Source organism: Triturus cristatus, chromosome 9 (genome assembly GCF_964204655.1).
Source record: "Triturus cristatus chromosome 9, aTriCri1.1, whole genome shotgun sequence".
Taxonomy (NCBI): domain Eukaryota; kingdom Metazoa; phylum Chordata; class Amphibia; order Caudata; family Salamandridae; genus Triturus; species Triturus cristatus.
In genome coordinates, this window is record NC_140592.1 from 750,798,459 (window position 1) to 750,824,631 (window position 26,173).

General features: G+C 44.6%; 1 protein-coding gene across 1 annotated transcript in view; it reads left to right on the forward strand.

Moving 5' to 3' along the window:
• The first annotated feature begins 13,869 nt into the window (after nucleotides 1-13,869).
• MAJIN (membrane anchored junction protein) overlaps nucleotides 13,870-26,173 on the forward strand; it is a 381,011-nt gene continuing 368,707 nt past the window's right edge. The window contains exon 1 of the mRNA XM_085627772.1: nucleotides 13,870-13,983. The gene's annotated coding sequence lies outside the window, so the exon portion shown is untranslated. The remainder of the gene's footprint in view (nucleotides 13,984-26,173) is intronic.

The window sequence follows — 26,173 nt, forward strand, 5'->3', positions numbered from 1 at the left end:
ACTAATATAGAGGTGCATTTCCTCATGGAAAATTCCGGCCCGTAACCTGCCGCCCACCAAATTCTTGTACCTCCCCGTACCAAGGACACGTTCCCAGCCGGCCGGCCTGATGTAGTGTCTTCGGCATGAAGAAAAATACAATCCTTCGATAAGGGCCGGCCTGAACCGGTTCTCTCCAAGCGAATAACACCTCATAACTAAAACATCACATTTGACCTAGAAGCATCCCAAGCTGCCGGAGCAGAAAGAAAGATGGAGTCTCTCCCGTTTGAGGCCTACCAGGCCTGCATTCAGCACGGCTCCATGAAATACCCTCACTACAGGACAGGTTATCCCTAATACTAACGAATCTATCCCCTAGGCTATATATGCAAGCCCTGATCTATGGGGAAGAGCACAGAATCACGTCGAAGTGCCTAGTAAATAGGCTCCATCCACTACTCTAACCCTTAGGCTTGAATGGTAAGAGACTGAAGTCACATTCAATCACCTGTTAATACAAGAAGACCGGGAAAATCGAGCAGAACATTTCACCCTTGACTTCAGTCTATTATACATTCATTAAACAGAACTAACATCTGTGGAAGAATAATATGAAACAAGACTAACTGATCTATGTCTAGTACCAGGTGTGCAGAATTGAAGTAATGAAGGAATACACTGAATAAAGCAACAGATAGAAATCAAAATGCCGATAGCAATCAGAATACCTCCTAATATTTGACGTAACATATGCAAATCAGGTAACCAATTAAAGAGCCAGTCAAACCAGCCCTGGTCTATGTGTTTTCTAACTTCTTCTGTCAAGTCATGTAATTTGTCAATGTGAACCTGAATGGATTTTGTATGATCTGACAGGTTAAAACAACAAAGACCCTCAAAATCAGAACAATCGTGTCCATGTTTAAGCAAAAGATAATCAATAGCCGCTCGATTTTGTAAGATAGCCCTTCGTTCACCCTGGGCGTCTAATAGCATGTCAGACAGGATTGTAGAAGTATTATTGATGGATTTTACCATCCAGCAGGCCATTTTCCCAATAGATTTGGCATTATAAACTGCCAAAGCAGGAACACCAACAATTGAAACAGCCAGGCTAAGGTATTCAGACTTGGAATATAAATGCAAAGATGAGTCACAATCCTCCTGTAACCTCACTGTATCTCGGATCACACGAGAGTTGGCATTCGGATGTGAGGAAAACATGAGTCTCAGTCTAGTAATGGCACAAGGGCCTCCAGAAATATTTGCGGGGATATATGGCCAGGAAGTATTACCACATGAGAAAAGCCATCCGGCAGGTAGTAACATCGTGCGATAGTGACTGGGGGTAACTACCATACTCTTACAAGTCATGTTGTTCTGAACAGAAGTACATGTTTTCGGTGTCCTTTGAAAGCACAAAGTTCGTTCATGAGCGGTGAATGAGGTGGCACCTTTAAATTTTAAACGCATACATTCAGAAATCGCACTAGGATCACAAGTAAGGAAAAAACATAAATCGCCTTGTGTGATATTATAGGTAACTATTTGGGACTGGACAGGCGGTATCGGGTCTGACCGTACAGTACACAAGGGGCAATACTCATGGGCAGCGAAATCGCCCAGAAGAACATTGGGACGAGCATTTGTTATATTAAAAATATGAGTCAGTGTCTCCAATGAAGCAGGGACAGCAACCAAACAGGTTGCCAATATATCAGTTACCGATCTCATCGGTGTCAAGCAGAAATGAGGGGTCTTCGTCACTTGCTTGGCCAATGTAACCCAAAAGTTTGGCGACGAATCCCACGCAGCGAAGGAACGCGACACTCGGGTTTTCAACTCATCCCGGGTTGATGGGATCCCTCCTCTCTCGTCGCACCAGCCCGAAAACAGTCCGACGCCGACACATCCTGCAGCAACAGTCCAAAGAATGATCTGAAAGAGAATCAAATACAGGCATTATTCATTCTCGTAAGTAACATTTGTCAGCCGGGACTGCTTCCCAGCTATCTTTCCCTGGTCTCATAACTAAAATGGTGTTATCTTGACCGGTTGCAATGACCTCTGCTTGTTCAGGGGGATTCTTAGGCGACTGCACCCAAACTCTGGCCCCAGGATTATCTGTAGAGCCAAAACCTTTCTGGCCTCGTACAGTTAGCAACGTTGGGGCAGTGCCTTTTACCATCTCACCACTGAAGACAGGCATTATTAGCAATTGAGCCACTCGGTCAGTTTTATGTATCAGTAAGTCAACCTCACTGCTATTCAGCAGGAGCACCTTAATCTCTCCCTGATAATCACTATCAATGATTCCTCCAAGCACCTGAATGCCTTTTACAGCCAGCCCCGATCTAGGGGCAATTAATCCGAAATTTCCAGGTGGTATCTGAACACCAACACCTGTCTCAATGATGACTCGATCTTTACTTTTTATAATGGTGTCATCCATGGCATGCAAGTCTAAACCTGCCGACCCTGGGGTCGCTCTGCATGGAGCCAAAGCTCCGGGAGTAATCTCCCAGTACATCACAGTCTCTCTGATCTCGTTAGGTTTAGCATCAACATTCGGAGGAAACAAACGCATAAGTGGGGATTCAGCATTTAGAAAAGGACGGTTATTCAAAATCAATAGCGCTTGAGGCAAAAAATCTCGCCAATTCTTATACTTGTCATCTGTTAATTTGCGAAGTTGGTCTTTTAGCAGGCCATTCAACCTCTCCACAAGACCCGAGGCCTGTGGATAATATGGTATATGAAATACCCATTCAATATTGTTTTCCACACAGAATTCCTGTACCAATCTTCCACGAAAATGGGATGCATTATCAGATTGTATTTGGAATGGCACACCATAATACATCATAATCAATTCCAATGTTTTAATAGTATTCAATTGGGTAGCTTGCTTACAGGGAAGGGCCACCAACAGGCCACTGTATGTATCAACAATGGTGCAAACATATTGACAATTCCTACTCATAGGAAGTGGACCAATGTAATCAATCTGCCAGATTTGAGCGGGCAATTTCCCGCGATGTAAATGACCTTTAACAATTTGGGGCACTTTGCGCTGCCTGATATGCTGACAAATGGGACAATGTAGAATAACATTTTTAATTAAATCTAGGGGAATATAAATTCCTCGATCAGCAGCCCACCTGCTAGTGGCTTTCTCTCCAAAGTGTCCTGCTTTCTGGTGGGCCCATTTCGCCAATCCCGCAATATCAGAATCTTGCGTGTCCACCACTGCCTCAGCAATTTTAGATTTCTCATCTGCAATATTATGAAAGAATTTGTCAAGAGAGTCTATCGGGGTATGAGCATCCACATGGAAGATTGTAACAGTACTCTGTGGGAGCATTTCCCAAATCTCCTGCCATAATTCTTTTCCCCACAATTCCTTGGAATGGATTTTCCAACTATGGGAATGCCAAGTCGGTAACCAAACTGCCAGTCCATTGGCAGTAGACCAAGAATCGGTAAAAATATGACATGTGCCAGGTAACTCTTGTTTCAGAACCTGATAAACAGCATAGAGTTCAGCAAATTGACTGCTCTTACCCTCACCAGTTGTACTCAGCAATTTTTGTGTGATCGGATTATAGGACACTGCCTTCCAATGCCGTTTCATCCCTATGAACCTTGCTGAACCATCCGTAAACCAGACATGGTTTCTGTCCTCTGCAGACAAATCATCAAAAGGTTTACCCCACTTAACAGGAGACTCCTGTACTAAAGGTACGGAACATTCACTCTCAGTCTCAGTCGATGGTGCCCGTGCCACCTGCTCATGCAAAGATGCAACTCCTTTTTGTCCCACACGTGCCCTGTCTTGTATATACCATTTCCATTTAATCACACTCGCCTCTTGAGCGTGTCCAATTCGGTGAGTTTTCGGCGAACTCATAACCCACTGCATGATAGGAATTTCAGGTCGCAAAACTATATCATGTCCCAAAGTCAATTGCTCGGTATCCACCAGAGCCCAATAACATGCAAGTAGCTGTTTCTCAAAAGGTGTATAACGCTCACCAGCATCAGGTAACTTTTTGGTCCAGAAACCTAACGGTACTCTACTCTTACCTTGTTTCTGCCACAAACTCCAATTCGCATAAAGGCCTTGTACAGACACATTCAAATCCACATCACCATCACATACAGGCCATAAATCCAGAGCATGCTGAATTGCTTCTTTTGCCAGACTGAACGCATCTTGCTGTGGTTTACCCCATTCAAATGCATTCTTTTTACGAGTGACCTGGTACAAAGGGGCCAATATTTGACTCAAATGAGGAATATGCTGGCGCCAAAATCCAAACAAACCAATGAAGCTTTGGGCTTCTTTCCTATTTCTCGGAATTGCAAAATCAAGAATTTTCTGTTTAACCTGAGGGATCACTTCTCGGTGCCCTTCATGACAATTAATACCCAAAAATTTCACAGCCTGGGATGGACCTTGTAATTTATCCGGGTTGATTTTCCAACCTTTCTCACGCAAGCACTCAATGACTCTATCCAATTGGGTCTGAACTTCTTCTTGTGATTCACCTTGGATCAAAATATCATCAATATAGTGACATATCTGAATTTGTGGATGAACTGGTACCTCAGCCAGATGCTCTGCCACCAGCCGGTGACATATCGTAGGACTATGCACATAGCCCTGAGGAAGACTTCTAAACGTCATCTGACGCCCGTTCCACGTAAAAACTGAATTGTTCCTGACACTCAGGGGCAATCGGAATCGAAAAGAAAGCATTAGCAATATCAATGGATGCATACCATGTACCTGGATGTTTCTGGATTCTTTCAATTAGGGTAATAACATCCGGTACTGCAACAGTCAAAGAGGGTGTGTGTCTATTCAATTCTCGATAATCAACAGTCATGCGCCAAGAATTATCACTCTTACGTACAGGCCAAACAGGATTATTCCAAGCAGAAGTAACTGGGGTTATAACTCCTGCATCCACCAACTCCTGAATAGTGGTACTAATCTCTTCATGACCACCTGGAATACGATACTGCTTCTGACGAACCACTTTTGTCGCCTGGGGAACTTTTATGGGGGGCATTCTTAAACGACCAACCCGTACAGGCCTGGACGATATATAATGTTTAGTTCCAAATTGGTAACATCCATCATCTAAGTGCAAAGTCATTCCTTTCAAAATATCAATTCCAATTATGAATTCTAAGAGTGGCACCACTAATACAGAGTATTCTTTTCTAGGAATTCTACCTATTCTCATTTCAAGTAAGGTTTGAACTGCGGGAGTTTCCTTTCCACCTAATCCAGTAATTGTAAAAGGCTGACCTTTAAACTTCTTTGATTTTCCATGAATAAGAGTGGCGTCCGCTCCTGTATCTACCAATGCTCGGGCCCTTTGGATATTACGATGTCTCCAATAAATATCAATATCTACATAGGGTCTATTATCTCTGTGAGCCCATCTGTGTACTGGAGCTTGACCTATTTCCTAGTCCTTTTTATTGTGTTCTGTGTACCAGGATAAATCAGGATAAAGACTCTCACGGTTCCTAGGTATCGATACCTCCTGTTCATATCCATCTCCATTACGAAATGGATTACTGTTCCCTGCATTGTACTGCGGGTTTCGATCGGCCAATATGTGTCGATCCTCTCTCCTTCTCAACTCAGGGGATTGATCCCTATCATCTCTACGTCTGCTGTTAACATAATCATCTCTCCCCCTCTCTCTTTCCCCCTCTCTCTCCCTGTCTCTCTCACGACGGGGGGACAAATCACGCGCATAACGGCGATCATCACGACGATCAGAGCGCCCACGGCGGTCGTCATCACCGCTACCGTCAGAAAAACCACGATCACACTCAGTTGTCCGAACACGCCGGGCACCCTCCTTTCGATCCAAGCCACGTTTGCGAAACATTTCCCACAAACGAGAAGTAGTCTCACCATCAATGTCCTCCTTACGCACACCATCAGCCAGAAGAGCAAGAAACATATCACGTCTAGTAAATTTATATTCACCAGGAGTACGAGTGTCAGGCCGGGACTGCCGTTCAGGTTTAAACCACTCACCCAACTCACCGAGTTGGCGTACCGATTCCAGCACCACAGATAACATGTTACCAGTCTGATTAATCAATAAAGTCATCATGACCTGCTTATAAGCAATAGGGGAAGAACGAATAATACGATTCCGCACAGAAGATGTCAAGAAAGCATCAAGCAACCGGTCAGCAGTATTCAGAAAAATTGCCGTTTTCATCACCTCCTCTTTGAGACGTTGCGCAGCATCGCGCAAAGTATACCACGGTTTGTCATTCACAGGCCAGTCAGACTCAGTAGGATATTTTTAATTACAACCCTCAGTCGCCAATTGAAGCAAAGAAATTTGACCACCACCATTAAAGTTACGAAAATGATCCTGTACAGTAGAATCCGAACTCAAGGAACAAAACTTCAAACAATCGCCAGCATCCAACATAATGCCAGCAGCGCCCAGTTCATAAAGGCGCACCATCCATGTGAGCAAGGGCTCACCAACTCGCTGCCGAAATCGCTGCAAAATATCACTAATTTCTTGTTGAGTAAAATCCTCCAAAGAGTCTAAAGCAATACCATTCGGAGCACCGGGAGCCTGCTGCACCTTCCGTCGAAAAACTGGATGCGCCGAGACCGCGGGATGAGCATCACAAGGAGCTCGACCAGTACACGTAGAGGAACAATCAGTGGAAGAAGCATCGACCCCGCTCGAAGGACGAGCGCAATCACGGGGTGCACCATCAGAGGCGCAAGAAGCAGATTTACAAGCACGGCCGGAGCGAGAGGACTCGTGCTTGGCAGACTCCTCACCCGAGGAAGGAGAATCACTCGAGTTCCAGATATTACCATCCCATTCATCAGGATTCCAATCCAGTCCGGCTTTCGCCACGACCAGACGCACCTTCCGCGTCGAAACCCGACCACGCCGATTCTTGTATTTATAACGAGCAATTCGCACAGCCGCTCTCTCGGCAATAGTTTGGTACGTCTCAAGTTTGTCAGCAAGCAACTTATTTTGACACCGCAACAAAGTATGAGCATTCTGAATTTCAACAAAGTTCGCTTCCAAATCCTTATACAAGTTCTGCAACTTCAACAACCTCTCATGGAGAATACTGTACGCAGACAGAACAATCCAACCTCTGCGCCCTAAAACGGGAAGCTCATCACCCTTAGATACCGGCGCCTTCTGTAAGCAAGTAATCACATTAGCCGGCTCCGCCAGCTCCAAAAAAGAATTCCAATTCTCACTCAAACCAGTAGAATCAGCCCACTCACGGGCTAAGGCCTCATAAGGCGTTGAATCCCAGCCGGGAATATCAACGGGCAACTTAAAAGTAGATTTCGACTTTCTAGAAAACATCTTTGAAAAGAAAGAAAAAGAGAAGGAAAAAAAAAAGAAAGAGAAAAGAAAACTACACGCAGGTATATACAAATAATATAGAAACAAAACCACGCACACGCCGAAGACAAACACAATACAACCACAACGCACACAGGTTTCGTAAACGGTTCGTGACGCCAAATGTTCTGCTTGGGTTTTCGGATCAGATAGAACCCGCTCATCAGAGCCTCAATAACCCAGCCAGAACGTTACCCCCTCCCTAGAACCTATTTACAATCCTTCAACCACATATATCTATCACCTAAGGACAGGGAATTCCTACTATACATACCAAGACCTCTTATAATCGGCGGCCTCGCGATCCCATACGGATCCAGACCTCACTGCCCATACGACAGTATCACAAGTGGCGGCCTCGCGGTCCCATACGAACCCAGACCTCTCTGCCCATACGACAGTATCACAAGTGGCGGCCTCGCGGTCCCATACGAACCCAGACCTCTCTGCCCATACGACAGTATCAGCACAATCGGCGGCCTCGCGATCCCCTACGAATCCAGACCTCTCTGCCCATACGACAGTATCACAAGTGGCGGCCTCGCGGTCCCATACGAACCCAGACCTCTCTGCCCATACGACAGTATCAGCACAATCGGCGGCCTCGCGATCCCCTACGAATCCAGACCTCTCTGCCCATACGACAGTATCACAAGTGGCGGCCTCGCGGTCCCATACGAACCCAGACCTCTCTGCCCATACGACAGTATCAGCACAATCGGCGGCCTCGCGATCCCCTACGAATCCAGACCTCTCTGCCCATACGACAGTATCACAAGTGGCGGCCTCGCGGTCCCATACGAACCCAGACCTCTCTACCCAGACGGCAGTCTCAGCACAATTGGCGGCCTCGCGATCCCCTACGAATCCAGACCTCTCTACCTAGACGGCAGTCTCATACGACAGTTCATCCTATGATCACCATAACATACAAAAAGGGAATCAGTCTCACTATTCATCAGATCACACAAGGATTACCAGTTCGGGCATAGCCTGTTCTCAGGTTTGAGGGGCTCCTCTTTCCCTTATTCAGTTACCACTTACCTGATCAGGGTTAACATCTGTTCATGTAGCCGCAGCTGACTAGAAGAATAGGCTACCCTCTTATACAAGAACACACAGCACATGTTGGTTCACTACAAACTGGATACTTTATTACTCATGGCACATACAATCACATAACATTACGATATAACACATAACCTGCAAAGAAAAGTGAAAGATTAAGTTGTACACTCTAATAAGAAAGGGTCGACATCACCTTAGTAGTATGTAGCCTGCACTCAGTGGTCATCTAGGCTCCCTTCTCGTCTATGCCTCGGCTCGCCTGGAATCACCCTTCTCCGAGTCACTGGGACCTCCTCCTTATCGGCTACTCTCTCCTCTCTGGTTATTCTGTTAGGAAAGCATCTGTCTCTCAGTTCTTCTCCGCCTTCAAGATGGCGTCTGTCTTCCCTGGAATAAGTAGTAGCTTTACTGCTAACGGCTAGATGCCGCCTACGGACTGAACCTGTAACTGCCTCAGATTTTCACTAATATAGAGGTGCATTTCCTCATGGAAAATTCCGGCCCGTAACCTGCCGCCCACCAAATTCTTGTACCTCCCCGTACCAAGGACACGTTCCCAGCCGGCCGGCCTGATGTAGTGTCTTCGGCATGAAGAAAAATACAATCCTTCGATAAGGGCCGGCCTGAACCGGTTCTCTCCAAGCGAATAACACCTCATAACTAAAACATCACATTTGACCTAGAAGCATCCCAAGCTGCCGGAGCAGAAAGAAAGATGGAGTCTCTCCCGTTTGAGGCCTACCAGGCCTGCATTCAGCACGGCTCCATGAAATACCCTCAGTACAGGACAGGTTATCCCTAATACTAACGAATCTATCCCCTAGGCTATATATGCAAGCCCTGATCTATGGGGAAGAGCACAGAATCACGTCGAAGTGCCTAGTAAATAGGCTCCATCCACTACTCTAACCCTTAGGCTTGAATGGTAAGAGACTGAAGTCACATTCAATCACCTGTTAATACAAGAAGACCGGGAAAATCGAGCAGAACAACTGGTAAGGGTGAAGCTCGGATCCGTCTGGCCTGCTGATTATTTCCAGATGGTCTGAAGGGGGCAGCTGCAATCTGATAAAACATCTTTTGTTGAGCCCACCAACACAAAGTCAAAATCACAACACACCAAAGTAAGTGTCATGCACGGCGTCAACATGGCCCCGTGCATGACGACAAAGGAAAAATGCAAAGTAAGAAGTTTTCATGTAAATTCACCCACTGGTGGTAGTGAAGAGTGATGACATGCCAAAACCAGCTGCATGACTATTGATTGCACAGGCCCAATAACACGTGAATCATCACACAGCACTCCCTAGGCTAATGTTTACCCAAAGTCATCAGCCAATTGTACAAAAAGTCACAAAAAGAGATGGTTTACTAGAGACACAACCAAAAAACTTTACAAAGAATAGTAAATCTTAAAACAATTAGATTTCTGGCTTACCTTGACTGGAAAGCGGAGTTCAAACAGCTAATAACACTGTCTGTGCATCGTTGGCACATGACTTAGGCCAGTGTAGGTGTAGCTGGCAGGCAGTCCCTCATTTGCAATCCCGCTGCTGTTTCTAGACCTCTCCTCAGGGTCCAACTCTGTCCATGCAGGCCTGGTTGGTGCTACGTGTCAGTGTGCTGCCAACCGCACCCCTTGAAAAAATGAGAGAGACCCTTTGTGCACCAAAGGACTAGGGTTCAATCTAGAAAAATAAGAGAAATAACAATATATCCTTCGGTTGGCAAATACTGAGACAACTCTTACTCATTCACTGACCTAAATCACACACATTCACTCATGAGGGATACAGTACCAGTTGAAAAAGCAGTGTGCCAGTACACAAGAAAAATATTGGAAATGTTATGTATCAATTTATTAAAAGCATACAAAACAATTGTAGCAAACTAAAAAACAGTTAATCATAGATAGTATAATTATGTTCAAAATCAAAAAAGTCACACTATAAATAAACAAATGAACAAACTTGATAACAAAGACAATTAGACAACAGTATTAAAAAGACACTACACTTTGTCATAAAGTGACCATATCCGTATGAATTAACGTTGGGGCTGGACGCTGATGTACAAAAGACAATCAATATCTAGTTTGGCAGCCCACTATGCGGATTATGGTTCTATGGCGCAGCCTCGAGGGCCTCCCGGGACTGCGTCTCTGCCGCCTCGGGGTTTCTAGAGTCAGACTCCTGATAACAGCTAGCTCCTAGTAGTAAATGGGCTATGGTTCCCCACAAATGAGCGAGGAGGGCGATGACTGTCACGATCCGTAGCCGACTGCTACCTCGGGATGTACATGCAGGACTCCATCCTAGGCGTTGTGACTACTGGAGCGGGCTGCGGCATAGGGTGCGCCTCAGACTGCTGTTCAGGCTGACGGGGCAGGAAGAGGAGGCTAACAATGCAATGGGGTTCAGTGAGAAGCTGTAATTGGGATAGCTTTTGGCCGCAAATCCCTCCTTTGTGATTCTTAATGTAATCACACATTATTTGTGGTGTCTACCAACTTAGACAGGAACCCACATAATGCATGTCTGAAGCCACCGCGGATCAATGCAGTGCAAGCAGGCACAGGAGCTGGCTGGCTGCGCAGTTCCATTTAAAACTTTACATAAACTGTGCACTGCTCGCGCGCCACAGGTCATGTGACTCACCTATAGGCGTGTCTCTGTGACACAGGAGTCTCTGTTCGCATTGACTGGGCAGTAACCATAGGGCAAAATCAGACTGACTCTCGTGATAGTGCTGAATGCCGTGGTGCATAGGTAACATTATATCCAGAGTCAGCTCAGCTGAGTCAGCCCCCCAAGCCTGGGCGGATCGCGCACTGCCACTAGTTTACCAAGTAAGTCACACAGTAGTGCTAATTAGAGAGCTCCACTTCACAGCTGAGGAGGTGCTAAAAATGCATGACTTTGCATTTTAGTGCGGTCATGCGGATCACAGCACTGAAATGCGTTAGTCTAACGCCTGATGCGTGGTACTTGGCAGGGCTGAGCCAGGGTCCCCTGAACAATCACAATGCTGCAGCCTTGTAATTGGTAACTACGCAGGCTCCCCATACCAATCACAACGCTGCAGCGTTGTGATTGGTTTTGAGCATCCTGGTTCGACGCTCAACCAGGGAATGGGAGCCTGGGCATGTTCTCCATGCAGGCTGTAATGCAGCCTGCATGGAGAATGGGGAAGTGTGCATGACTGGTTTTGGCGGCCCAAGAGTGCCGACCAAACAGTCATTGCGCACTTAGGAATGGCAAACCACTCCTCCCCTGCTCCGAGAGCAGAGCAGCCCAGGAAACATAAAATGATAATAACTCAAAGTTATTCTCATTTATGTTTCCTTTACTTTGCAGTGCACTGCTTAAAAGCAGTAGGGCAATGCTCTTGCTCCATAGCTGAGGAGCCACCCCCACCAATCACCTTGGTGCCATCTGACATATATACAAAGCAAAACTTCCCCTCAAAAAATGACATTCCACCTCAGCTTGTTCCTCGAAAGTTTTGGGGTGATCTGTCAAACAGGAGCCAAGAAAAATAAGGGGGGGGGGGGGTCCCAATAGGAAAATTGAACAGCAGTATCGCAAAGAAGACTGAGCAGAATTACAACAGTTTTGACTGAAAGCTAGATCTTGGTCCAGAAAGCATACATTTTTTATTTGGTTGAAATTAATTCACTAGTATTTGAGATATTAAGGTTTAAAGTCTATGGGGCCGATTCACTAAACTAATCTGAGATAAAATCCTAAACTTAATACTTTTGGTATTCACAGAAGGTATTTAGTAGTAGTAAAGTTAGGACTCCTAACTTTACTACTACTAAACTAAGGCAAAATCTAATTGTATGACTTTGGGTATTCACAAAAGCCATTTAGTAGTAGTAAAGTTAGGAATCCTAGCTTTACTACTACTAAATGTCTTATGTGAATACCGAAAGTCGTAAAGTTAGGATTTTGTCTTAGTTTAGTAGGATTAAAGTTAGGAATCTTAACTTTACTACTACTAAATGCCTTCTGTGAATACCAAAAGTAGTAAGTTTAGGATTTTATCTCAAATTAGTTCTGTGAATCGGTCCACGTGTATATTTCACACTGAAGAGGCTTAAACAAACAGATCTGATTGGCTGGCCGCCTCTCAGATGCAGAATTCTGAAGCAGGGCCTGTTCCCAACATCAAAACATGCTTTCCAGCATCAAAACACACTAACTCGAAAAGCTGATGTTAATTAATGGTAAAGTTAGTTCCAACCTTCTTGCTGCTGACTGCCGTAACTGATAATGCTGCATTTTATTTTATTCTACAGTTTCTATAGAGACATTAGGAAGAGTCTCTTACGACCACTGTTTTTAAAGGAGAAACTGTTCACATATAAAATTGCTTTTTCATATATTTGTGGCCTAGCAAACATTAGAAGGCAATCAAAATAAGACACAACAATTCTCAACTCGAGGCCCTTGTTTACGAAGAAAATGGGACATATACTGATAAATGACATCCTTGTCTGTGCAATTAGTTTTTAATTTATATATTCTGCATATGGCACTTTATGTATTTTGCCCTTTTCAGATACACTCATGAAATCTTAAACTTAATGGACGTTATCCTTATATTTTCTGGAGAATAGTGAAGTTATTAGAGCTATGGCCTTGCTTTGAATTGGATAACCTGCACATAGCACTTCACGTAAATGATGTTCGGGGTTGTACGTGATGTTACGTGATGTTACTAAATTACATATTTTGTACATAGTACTTCATGTAATATGCTTCTTTAGATATACTTATGAAGTTTTAAATTTAATGCACTTTATCTTTATATCCCGTGATGAATAGCGAAGTCACTAGAGCTATAGCTTGCTTTGGATATCCTACATATAGTATTTTATGGATATGGTTTATCGTGGTCTGCTGTTGGAATTTTTATTCTCTTGTTTTTATGTATTTTATTGTACATTTTGAGATATGAAGATGTGCCTAATTTCTAGGATGCTTTTATGGTTGTTTTTTAATTAACCAAATAAAGCTTGCTTGACCTGACCCGACTGAAAGCTAGATCTTGGTCTAAAAAGCATACTTTTTTAAAAATTTGGTTTAAATTAATTCACTAGTTTTTGCGAAATTAAGGTCTATGTATATTTCACACTGAAAGAGGCTCAAACAAACAGATCTGATAGGCTGGCCGCCTCTCAGATGCAGACCCAACATCAAAGCATGCTTTCCAGCATCAAAACACACTAACGCGAAATGCTGATGTTAATTAATGGGGAAGATAGTTCCAACCTTCTCGCTGCTGACTGCCGCACACACGTGTGAGCTGAGAAAGTACAGGTTTTGTGAGACATATTTAAATGCGTACGCATATCATAGTGCGCATGCGCACCGAACGTAACTGGGTCTCGAGCTATGGACAGCTTCCGCCGCCTGAACACCGGAAGGAAAGTCACCTGCCTGTGCTTGTAGGTTTGGAAGCACGGGAGGATTCGGTCGGGAAATCGAAGGTATATGAAGAAGAGAATAATTGTTCTTTGCCCTTGTTTAAATGCATTTTTCCGCCAGTAACAACTCGAAGTTCTAGCATTCAGTCCCTGTTTCCGAAATGCTGTGATTGAATAAAAGCATTATCAGCGAAATAGTGGGATCGGATTTCAATTCGAAAAGGCGGGCATCTCATAACTGCGGGGATAATGGTTATTTTTCGTTCTGGCATTGCTTCGCGGGCATCTCATAACTGCGGGGATAATGGTTATTTTTCGTTCTGGCATTGCATCGCTTTTAAAATATTTAATTCTGCACGAGTCTTCCTTGTTTAATGGTGGTTACGAGGACTTTGGGTCCTGTCTCGGGAGCATGCTTTTGAGGCTAAGCTCAGTTAAGTTTTATTTTACGAAAAGCTAAGCAACTGTGTATTAGGACGTCCAAAATGTAAGCATTCCATTGCCGTGTTCCTAATACACATCAGCTGAATTGTAGTTTTATCTTTTTTTCTGATAGTTAATAAATGACTCGTGTATATTCCACTTTTTGGCCTTTCTGGCCTGTATATTAATTGCGTCCCAACTACCTTAAGGTCGAGTTCCACTACGATAAAAAAAAATACCTTTGTCCTTTTAGAGACTAGCATTTGCTAGTCTCTAATAGGACGAGGGTATGTTTTTTCAGTTTTGTGTAGTGTAACTCATAGGGGATTGGAGCGCTTTACATTGGCACCTGTTACATTACACACAGTCAAATTTGTTTTTCCTTTAGGCAGGGTGTTATAGTCACAAGTTGTCCTTATTTCTTTAAGGACAACTTGTCAGTTCCGCGCGCCTGCCCTCGTGCTCTATTGTTAATTGATACGCCATTCATTCTGGAGTTCTTGTGCTTCTGCTAGTTTGACAGTTGCAGCGGGAACACCAGGATGGGCGGTTGTGGGTTGTGCTACCTATCACGCATGTAACCAATAAAGGTCTTCAAACCTAACCTTCATTCAAGAACCATCATTTCTACACAAGAACCCTCTTTCAACATTTGGCGACGATTCTGATGAAAGAACCTTCCCTTCCCATCTATTTTACCACGGAAAATTTGGAAACTAAACAACTTACCAAGGTAAAGCCTTTCTTAACTTTGAGCTGCGCATTTAAAAATCCTGGTATCTCACTTATCATCACAACCCACCGACCGACTCCAACGCTCAAAGCAAACAATTTCAAGCAATGTACTTCAAGCTACGTACTTCTAGCAACCTTAAGGATTGTAACTAAGAAAACCATTCAAGAACTTTTCGTATGACTATCGATTTCGCATTGTTACACCACTTCATTTATCGCTCCAACTCAAGTATGCAAGTTTTCTTAAAACTGCCCTCCCGTTTGCCTGCCACTGTTCTTTGACAGAGTTCAGGCACTGATGTCCTTGTTGTCCGTGTAATTCGAGAGACATTACGCTACGCTTTCCGCATTATCGGCAGCCGGGCAGTGAACCAGTCTAGCCCATTCGATCTCAACCTTGTGATTAGTTCCAGCAGGAGTCACACCACAGGTGAGCTTATCCTCCTCCCAGGAGTGACTGCCACAATGACTTCTCATGTGTGGTGCGGCACCTTTCCTGAGAAGATGTACGTTTTGGAGCACCGGAGTCTGAGTTTGCACGTTGTGTGGTGGGTGTGGGCACTTTATTTTGGTGAATCAATTGTCTGCCGTTACACCTTGGCAGTTGGTTTGCTTACTTTCAAACATTCCACGAGTTTCACACCACGTGAACCCTCTCAGCACACACAGCGTTACCTTTCTCATGCTGCCTGCTTCGCTCCACTGTGACGTCTGTGACTCATTTCTTATTGCTGCTGAAGGACGCCCAGCTGATTCAGCGTCCCGTGAGCCATCTGGCACTGCGTGCTGTACGTGCTGCCATCTTGGCTTTTCTCCGCAACTCTGCACTGGAACCACGCTGTCTCCTCAAGTTCATCTTTCACCGCGTCTCCTGCCAACCACGTTTTACCAACCACGCATTGCATTAAAGTTACTGAGAACTACTTTCTCCAAGTTTTCTTCTGCCCTACATCAACTGCGTGCCTCCATCTTCTTCTTTAATAATTGAGGCAGATATAACTGTTTTCAGCACTCACCGATCTTCGCATTTTATGGATGTCTCCTAGCAACCTTATTCTTCAGCTACAACGTGAGACATTGTTATTCAGTAGATGGGGTGAATTATCCAGCAAGACTACGGTGACCACTTTAATTATTTTAAATTATTGTTTTCTTGGGGACAGTTTTTCTTCTTTCCTTTGTATTCCATATAATTCTTTTATTGAATGAGCCTAATTGTACATGTGGATCTGATCACTTTATTTCTTACCGCAATCTTCTTTAGGTATTCTCCATGCGACTGATATTCTTAGCAGTTATATTTAATACAAGTATTCCCTTAATATCTTTACGTTCATATTTGTAATAAGTAATTTCATGATTTGCATGCTCAGTTTGTTTCTGCTGCCGTGTGATTAATTGTCACACCTTTATATCCAGCTAGCCATTGGTGTAGTTCTACGGTGTTACATTATACTGTCTGGCATTATATGCCAAATGCCTCACCTACGTAAATATTGCAGTTTTTATATTTTTCACAGACAATAAGTTCAGTGTGCCATGTCCACACTTCATAGGTACTTTATATTTGCTTTGTTCAGTGTGCCATGTCCACACTTCATAGGTACTTCACGTGTACATTTTGCTTTGTTCAGTGTGCTATGTCCACACTTCATAGGAACTTCACATGTCCATTTTGTTTTTTCAGTGTGCCATGTCCACACTTCATAGGTACTTCACATGTACATTTTGTTTTGTTCAGTGTGCCATGTTCACACTTCATAGGTACTTAACATGTACGTTTTGTTTAGTGTGCCATGTTCACACTTCAGAGGTATTTTACACCACATCTGCGCATGTGGTACAAGTTGTTTGACCGTTCCACTTTACGTGGATTCGTCACTTAGAATGTATTCTAAAATTTACCAGTAGGTTGACCGTTCCACTTTCTGTGGAATCGTCACTTACAATGACCGTTCCATTCTCATGTGGATTCGTCATTTACTCTTCAGTGTTTTGCGGTTTTACTATTTTTCTTACTATTGCTGTACATTAATTCATTTAGCTTTTTCGGTCTACACCTGTCCTTCACTCTTTTACTGCTCCCTGTACTTTCATCATATCACTTCTTCCACTGATTGCTTCAACCCTGTACTTTACTCTTGTTAGCCTGGCCAGCTCTCACTATGTTTGTACTTGGGTTGTTGTTTTATTTAATTGTGTGAGGGAGTGGGTGCTTATCTTTTGTGAGAAAGGTGCATGAGGTGTTTGTATTTATCTTTCCTGCTGTCTTTCCTGCCTTTCTCCATTCATTTTCATAGACTATTATTTTCATCATATGCAACTTCGGTTCCAATGCTCATTTCTGTTCTCTCTTCATTGCCTTTGTCTGCTCTGTGCGCTTTGTTAAATTTGACTTTCTCAGTGCTTGCTAATAATGCTCCTTTTCTTTTCTGTAAAAAAAAAAGAGGGTGATGTTATAGTCACAAGTTGTCCTTATTTCTTTAAGGACAACTTGTCAGTTCCGCGCGCCTGCCCTTGTGCGCTATTGTTATTTGATACGCCATTCATTCTGGAGTTCTTGTGCTTCTGCTAGTTTGACAGTTGCAGCGGGAACACCAGGATGAGCGGTTGTGGGTTGTGCTACCTATCACGCATGTAACCAATAAAGGTCTTCAAACCTAACCTTCATTCAAGAACCATCATTTCTACACAAGAACCCCTTTCAACACAGGGCTATAATTGGGATTAAACAAATGGGGGGGGGGGGTTCTCAAAGGGGCGTGGCTATTGTAATTAAGGGCGTGGCGTAAAAACACTTAAGCTAACTATCTGTGTTTAGCATAGTGTGCCGCCTGACTGGTATTTTACTGCTTCTGTCATTGCATCTAGATATATACTACAACAAGTAACATTACACCTAGAACAAGCCAGAAATATTGACTTTGTCAATGGCTGTTAGTTGCATGCGATAAAAAAGCAACAACTATGGCTTTGTTGTGTATAATATTGAAAATGCAGTGAAGAGTGGTACAGCTGCAGAGATAAGATTTGGTTTTCCTCCCGGAGGGCAAAAATGCAGAGCCCGATAGGGACCCGTTTCAGCACCTGCTTTTTAGAACTGTCGGTGCTGAGCACCGGCAGTACCTGACCCACTTAAAGCCCTGCCTTTAGGCATGGGAAGCTAAAGTGATTTGCACAAAATCACTGGATGTTGAGCCGATGCCAAGCCTCGCACCTGGCTCCTTAGTTCCATAGACAACAGCTCTAGCTATAACGCCACTTTTTTTCCAGATTCTATCCGGCAGATGCAGATATTATGCATACTCGTCCGTTTTACCAATTTATTAAGTATGGGCTGCATTTTTTGGCAGTCCCTGTCCCTATGATTTCACAATGGAGTCCTGCGGCTTTTTCTAAGGCGTACCTCCTCCAACATTTTTCAGTTAATTCTCGACAAAGAAATGCTTCCAGAGTTCTGGTTGTGAATTTGTCTGTGTATTTGTCCGAAGTTTATTGCATAGTAAGATAAAGAGACTTTCACACAGTCAACTCGTGTTTCGCCCCTATGTGGTCATTCGGACCAGGGATTCCTCAGGGCTTAAAACAGGTTCATATCTGGTCTTTGATTCCAATTTCGAATATATAGGTTCAAAAGTCTTCTCAACAGTATACATCGTTATGTGATCTGTCTGTTGTTGCGGTCTATGTTTGTGGTCCTGTTGGCGTCTTCAGTAGTACTTTGAAACCAAGGAGAAGGGGCTCTCACACCAAAGGGATGGAGCACCCAGTAACTGATAGGTTAAAAAAAGTTTTCCCTTTGGATGAATCGAATATTATACATCTGTCATTCACACATCACAACCAATAAACCGAGAGTTTACACAGAAAAGTGATGATTGGGGCACTTATAAATCAACCACAGTCTCATAAAAAATATCAGTATTTTTTAATTAATGTTTCAAATACAAAAATGTGAACTCTGAATATGAGTTCGATCACATTAAAATTCCTCAGAGTACATATATCATCGATACAAAATAATTTTTTCAAACTAAAACATATACATGTCAAACAAATTATATCAGGGAATCTAGACCCATGCTTAATGCTGTCTATACAAATGTCCAAATTAACGCTCTAGATGACAGTGTAGTGTCTTTTCTTTGTATTCTTCCTTTTTTTATATGTTTAAATGATTGTTGTTGTGTGTGTTTTAATTTGATTTAATTTGTTTGACATGTATATGTTTTAGTTTGAAAAAATTATTTTGTATCGATGCCTGTTGCTGGTTCAGGGAAGACCTAGTTTGGCAGTTAGGACTGGACTGTTCCCATGAGGCACAGGGTCAAGACTGATTTGCATACAGCTGGGTCTGAACTGAGGTGGCGAAGTGAGCTAAAGATCAATGATGGATTCAACCCAGATCTGTGACTGGAGGTGAGTGTCTGAAAAGTTTCAGCGCTCTGTCTATTATCTCCTTGTGTTTGCTTTGTTCGCCCTAAGTTGGTAGGGTATGCCTAGACGTGGGTCCCTTGCTCACTTTGCCACTGGATTCAAACTAGCCTGGCTGATATGGGGTGTTACCCCAAAACCGGTCCCAGGATGCTTGTTTCCGGTTCAGGGAAGACCTGGCTTGGCAGTTCTGGCTGGCCTGTTCCCATTAGGCACAGGGTCAAGACGGATTTGTCCCATGAGGCACAGGGTCAAGACTGATTTGCATATAGCTGAGCCTGAACTTAGGTGGCAAAGTGAGTTAAAGAACGATGATGGATTCAACTCAGATCTGTGACTGGGGGTGAGTGACTGAAAAGTTTCAGCGCTCCGTTCATCTCCTTGTGGTTGCTTTTTTCGCCCTAAGTTGGCAGGGTATGCTCAGATGTGGGTCCCTTGCTCACTTTTTTTTTATTTTTTTTTTAGAGTTTTCTATAGTGTGAACAAGACACAGAGTAGGGTATTAGAGCACTTTACAAACAAAGCAGAGTAGGTAGTAAAACATTTTGCAAAACATAGCAGAGATAGTATCAAAACATTTTTAACAAGGTTTGCCTGGTAACAGAGGCGATAATAGAGATGATTTGTTTGCAGCAGTGGGAACAAGTACGAATAAGAGTAAGTCATAGTGGCGAAGGTGTCATTAGGTGAAGTGTAGAAACAAGTTTGAAGTAGTAGACTGGTTCAGTGCCATACAAGTCAGTGAAATAGTTGGTGTGATGGTAATGTCCCATACTGTGAGGCATGTGCGGTATTAAGAGAGGAATTTGCTTATCAGGAATGATTTAGCTTCCCTTTTGAATAAAGGTGTTGAAGACATTTTTCTGAGGCACGGAGGTAGCGAGTTCCAAATTCTTGGTGCTGTTCCTGAGAATGCTCTGTCAGAAGCTTTTTTTCTTGCTGAAGCGAGAGGGTTTCAGGAGTGGATTGTCGGAGCTCCTAGAGTGTCTGTTTCCTCCAGATAAAGTAAGTTTCTGGGATAGGTACTGGGGGGTATTGTGGTGTAGAACCTTGAGTGATGCAGGTTATCTTTAGGTGGATTCTAGCTTCGTAGGGTAGCCAGTTGAGTGCCTTCAGGTGTTGTCAAATTTCCTGGCTCTTGTTGGGAGTCTTGCTGCTGTGTTGAGACAGGCTTTTGAAGGGGCTGTTGAGATTTTGGGAGGCACGAGAGGGTGGTACATCTGTACTCCAGCCTAGAGATGACTAAAGCCTGAACTGCAGTTTTGTGGTCGGGGATCTCGATGAATGGTTTTATTTTTCTGAGATAGCTGAGGTGAAAGTGTGCGTTTTTGGGCAACAGGTTGATGTGTGTTTGTATGTTGAGGTTCTTATTGAATGTAATTCCCAGCGATTTGGTGTAGTCCACCAGAATCGGCGTGCAGTTTAGAGCAGTGATCATCTTGGTCCATTTCTTAATCTCCAGAGTTTTTAAGGGGGGAGATTAAAAGAAATTCGTTTTTTTGCGAGTTGCGTTGGTAGTTAGCCAGTAGACATTTTTTTTGAGGGCTTGATTCATCATCTTTATCTCTTCAGTGGAAGTGATCTTGATGTAAAGTTGAGTATCGTCTGCGTACATGTGGTAGGAGATCTTCGCCTGCTGTAGTAGTTCGGTTAGAGGTTCGACATAAAGGTTGAATAGCGTAGGGGATAGAGTTGAGCCTTGTACTCCTAGTAGGTTGGGTGAAGAGGGAGAAAGATTTTTATTCAACATGAACAATTGTGTTCTGTGTTCCAGAAAGGATTTGAACCATTGAAGCACTGTGCCAGATACCAGCTTTACCATTGGATTCAAGCTAGCCTGGCTGATGAGGGCTGGTAACCCGAAATCGGTCCCAAGATGCTTGTTTCCGGTTTAGAGAAGACCTGGCTTGGAGTTTCGGGCTGGATTGTTCCCATGAAGCACAGGGTCAAGACTGATTTACATATAGCTGGGTCTTAACCGAGGTGGCAAAGTGAGCTAAAGAATGGTGATGGATTCAACCCAGATCTGTGACTGGGGGTGAGTGTCTGAAAAGTTTCAGCGCTCTGTCCATCATCTCCTTGTGCTTGCTTTGTTCGCCCTAAGTTGTCAGGGTATGCCCAGACGTGGGTCACTTGCTCACTTTGCCACTGGATTCAAGTTAACCTGGCAAATGAGGGGTGTTACCACGAAACCGGTCCCAGGATGCTTGTTTCCGGTTCAGGGAAGACTATTGGCTTGGCAGTTCTCATGAGTCAACGGGTCAAGACTGATTTGCATATAGCTGGGTCTGAACTGAGGCTGTGAAGTGAGCTAAAGAACAATGATGGATTCAACCCAGATCTGTGACTCGGGTGAGTGTCTGAAAAGTTTGAGCGCTCCGTCCATCATCTCTTTGTGTTTGCTTTGTCCACTCCCCCTAAGGCAGAAGCGGCGACGTGGGCTATTTTTCAATAATTGAGGGTCAAACTCAATATATTGAAGTCTCAGCTCACCCCGACTCAACGGCTGTATTTCATTGGATCAAAATTCGACAAGCTGAATGTACCTGTTTTTCTGCTTCACCCCGGGATAGAGACATTGCAGTCAAATTTGAGAACAATGTAGTCCCTATCGTCTACCTCAGCCAGGTGTTGGTTGAGAGTTCATGGACTCATGGCAGCAACAACTTCAGTAGTTACCTGAGCTTGGTTACCCCGCAAGCTGCTTGTCGATAATCTGTTGGCCTATTGGAATCTGTCTCTCGCCAGCTACTATTCATATGTCCAAATATCTACAACACTTGCCCAGGAGTTAGCCTGGTTGTTGTATACCCCCAATCTTAAGATGGGTGTCCCGTTTCAGCTCCCTATCCTTGTATTATTTAAAAAACAAAAAAAAGTTATTGTTTTTAAGAAACAATGATTATAACTGTACCACACAATAACACATGCTTCACAGATTCTCCTGTCCCCGGCTCAATCCCACCATCCCCCGCAGCAAACCCCATTGATCAAGCATTGTAGTAGTGCCAGATGAAGGCCCTCAGTCAGGGTGCCCAGATTCCAGCTTCACCAGACCCAATGGTGTGTTTGCGATCCCACCACCTCCCAATAGCTCAGCAGCCCTAAACTACTCTACCGTCCCCACCTACGCAGCCCCAGGCACACATCGTCCCCCCAGCATCAATTCTTGTTCCCCCAACCACCCCATATCTTATCAAACTTGTGTGGGCAGCTCTGCCCTTAAAGACTTCACTCTCCAGCAGCATGCAACTATCCATATCAGTCTCCCAGTCCCACACCCTGGGGACCATCCCACTCCACCATTTTGGTGCAATATCTCGCTTAGCTACCATACAACCTATGTTAACCAGCAGTTTCTCATAACTCCTCAGGTCTGGTCTGTGGGGCCTCCGATCCCAAGCAGAGCGAGTTGGCATTGTAGCTCTATGCGGGTCCCAATTGCCTGCTAGCGAGCCTGCAACCACTTCACAAAAGGTTCTCAGTTTCAGACTGTACCACAAAGTATGCATTAGCGAACCTTCCTTCCCACAATGTCTAAGGGGAAACAGGCTTTACAACGAGATTTTTACCTCTTTGTGCCTTTACCACGCATATTTTCCCGCGAATATGCATTTACAACACATGCCAATACCACACATTTAAGGTAAGTTGGAGGGATAGGGGGTCTCCCCCACAAATACATTGTTTTTAAATCTAAAATCAATGCGTGGTATTTGGCATCCATTTTAAATGCATATTCGCGGTAAAAACATGCGTGCTAAAAAATGCGTGGCGAAGTCATGCAAAGTAATTGCCTGTGTTGTACCGTCGTACAACCTGTCTGAGGCATCCTGCTTCTCCCACCTTCTCCATTTTAAACAATGGAGTCCTCGTGTATTACGTCCCATGAAGGATCTTCAGTTGAATTAAGCGGTAACGTGCCTTAATTGTCGCTTCCCCACAGAAGCCCAGTGCTAACTGCCAGTCTTCGTCATCTAACTCACCCAAGTCATGTCCCCTGCGATCCCTCAGTCGTCCGAGCTCCCCATGTGTTTTTCTTAGCAGCGTCCCATACGTTAGCGAGGTGGCCTTTGTCCTAAGGTCTCTGTCTAATAACCTCCTTTCCAATGGGAAATCCTCTTGTGTCTCCTCTCTGGGAATACTACTCTGGAGTTCATGTATCCGCTGCCCATATTTAAGCCACTGCGTCTTGGACATCTGATATTCCCTCTGCAGGTGCTCAAATGGGGCAATCCCATTCACGTCTCACATATCAGCCAGCGTCAAAAGGCCAATGTCATCCAACCTCTGGAAGCCCTTCAGTTTCCCAACAGGCACCTGTCTGGTCTCTTCCCACAGTGGGGTTCTCGGTGTTGACCACTTATTCCACTTCATTTCTTTGTAGAGTCTGCGCCACATCCACATCACTGTCAACAAGGTTGGACAGGTAGTGGGACCCATCTTCCCACCATACAAGGGATGCAAGTAACTTTTACCGCCCGTTCCCCACTACCCCGCCGGAAAACCAGGTTAGCCCAGTCCGCATAAGCCCAGTTATTCACCACACTAATCTGTGAGGCCTCTTAATACTTCCAGATGTTTGACAGCGCTATACCCCCCTCCTCAAATTTGGTTTGCTGCAGCAGGGCATCCGGCCTAGTGAAAAAGGAATCTGGAATACGGCATGGGCAGTTCTGCAACACATAGAGGAGCCTGGGCAATGTGTTCATTTTAAACATTGTTGCTCTTTCCAGGATGGAGAGCGGTAGTGTGTTCCAGTGTCTTAACCTCATTCTCCAGTGCCTTCGCCGTCCACCCCAGGTATGCCTCGTAATGAGCCTCGGCTCCCCTGGTCACCCAAATTCCCAGATATTTGAACTTGCAGGGCTCCACCCCAAGCTGCAGCGGCAGCTGTCCGTCTGGTGCCCAAGCAGCCATCGGGAACAGCAGAGACTTACCCAAGTTGATCTTAAAGCCTGAGTACCTCCCATATATACGGAAGATATCCTGTAAACTGGGTAGGGATTGGTTGTGTTTTTGAGATAGAACAGTGTATCATCCACGTAAAACGATACTCTCTCCTCCCAGTCCGTTTTCCCTGGCCCATCCCCATTTTTGTGCATCTTAGCACACCCATTCAGCCAGCGTCTCCACCGCCGGTGGGGAAAGCATCAGGGATAGGGAGCAGCCCTGTCTCATCCCTCTCTCAGTTAGAAATTCCAAGGAGAGGCAACCATTGAGCTTCACTCTAGCTTGCTGCCCGCTATAGAGTAGTCTGACCCACTGGATGTATTGGGGCCCAAACCCCATCTTAGCCAATATTTCAGACAGGAATGGAATCAAATGCCTTATTGGCACCCAGGGATGTGATAACCCACCGGTCTGCTCCCGCCCATGCAGAAGCCAGGCAGTTGTGGAGTCGCTGAAGATTCGGCCTGGTGGACCTATGTTAAATAAATCGCGTTTGGTCCGGATGGACCAGTTCAGCCGCCACCATGCGCAGTCTTTTTGCTAACATTTTCACTAGGACCTTCGCGTCTGCATTGAGCAGAAATATAGGCTTATAAGAATCACATTTGTCCGAGGCTTCCCTTCCTTGGGGTTGAGAACAATGGTTGCTGTACGAATATCTGCTGGCAGTTTCCGAAGTTGTTATGCCTCTTTATACATCCCATGTAGGGGGTAGCCACCATCCCAACTACCTTGTGGAGGAACTCTATAGGAAGGCCATTGGGGCCCGGAGCCTATCTTGACTGTGTTTGTATAATTGCCAGCGTCACCTCCTCCACTCCAAGGTCAGCCTCCAAGTCTCTCCCACTAGTCAGGCTCAGTTTCCTTATCGGGCAGTCCCATACAAACTCTCTCTCCTTCGCCCAGGGTACAACCAGCCAGTTCTTTTAGAAGTCTGTCATGTAATCTGCAGATGCCTCAGGTATGTTACTGCTCCCGGTCGCCGAGTCTCCATTCTCCATCTTAAGCTCCTTAATGTGCAGTTCCTCCCTCTTCATGCTCCCGAACCAAGCCAGCAGTTTCCCTGCTTTAGCTCCAGCCTCCTATATATGTTTCTGCTTGGCCAAGTATTTAGTTTTCACCTTCTTGCGAGCTACAATATGGTATTCTTCCCATCAGGGCCGTCGGTGAGGCACCATACTCATGCTCATGCTCTAATGTCAACAACTCCCTCTCCAAATCTAACAAGCACAGAGGCCTTCTCTTCTCACCCAGCTCTCCTGCTATGATTGTTCTCCTAATTGCGGCCCTGTACGCCTCCCAGAGTGTGAGGGCACTTATCACCGACCCAGTATTATCTTTAAAGTATTGTTGTGAGGCCCTATGTAGGCTTTTCATCTTCTGTTTATTCCCTAGCCACCAGGTTGCCATCCTCTATTCCCTGTCCTCTAGCGGCCTATTGGAAGTCAGGGTAATGGCCAAGGGAGAGTCGTCAGTGATCCCAGCGCCAGGTATCTAGCCACTGTGAATCGGTACGTAGTAGCTAGCGGTATTAGAAAGTAATCTAGCCTAGACAGTATTTTGTGTGCATAGGAATGGAAGGAATATCCTCTCTCCTGCCCATTAAGAGAGAGCGGCAGATGTAGCCCAGCCCAAGTGCCTGTATGAACCCCTCTAGCTTCCGGCTGTTGTCTCCCCTTCCGGCCTGGTGCACTTTCTGTCCAGCTGG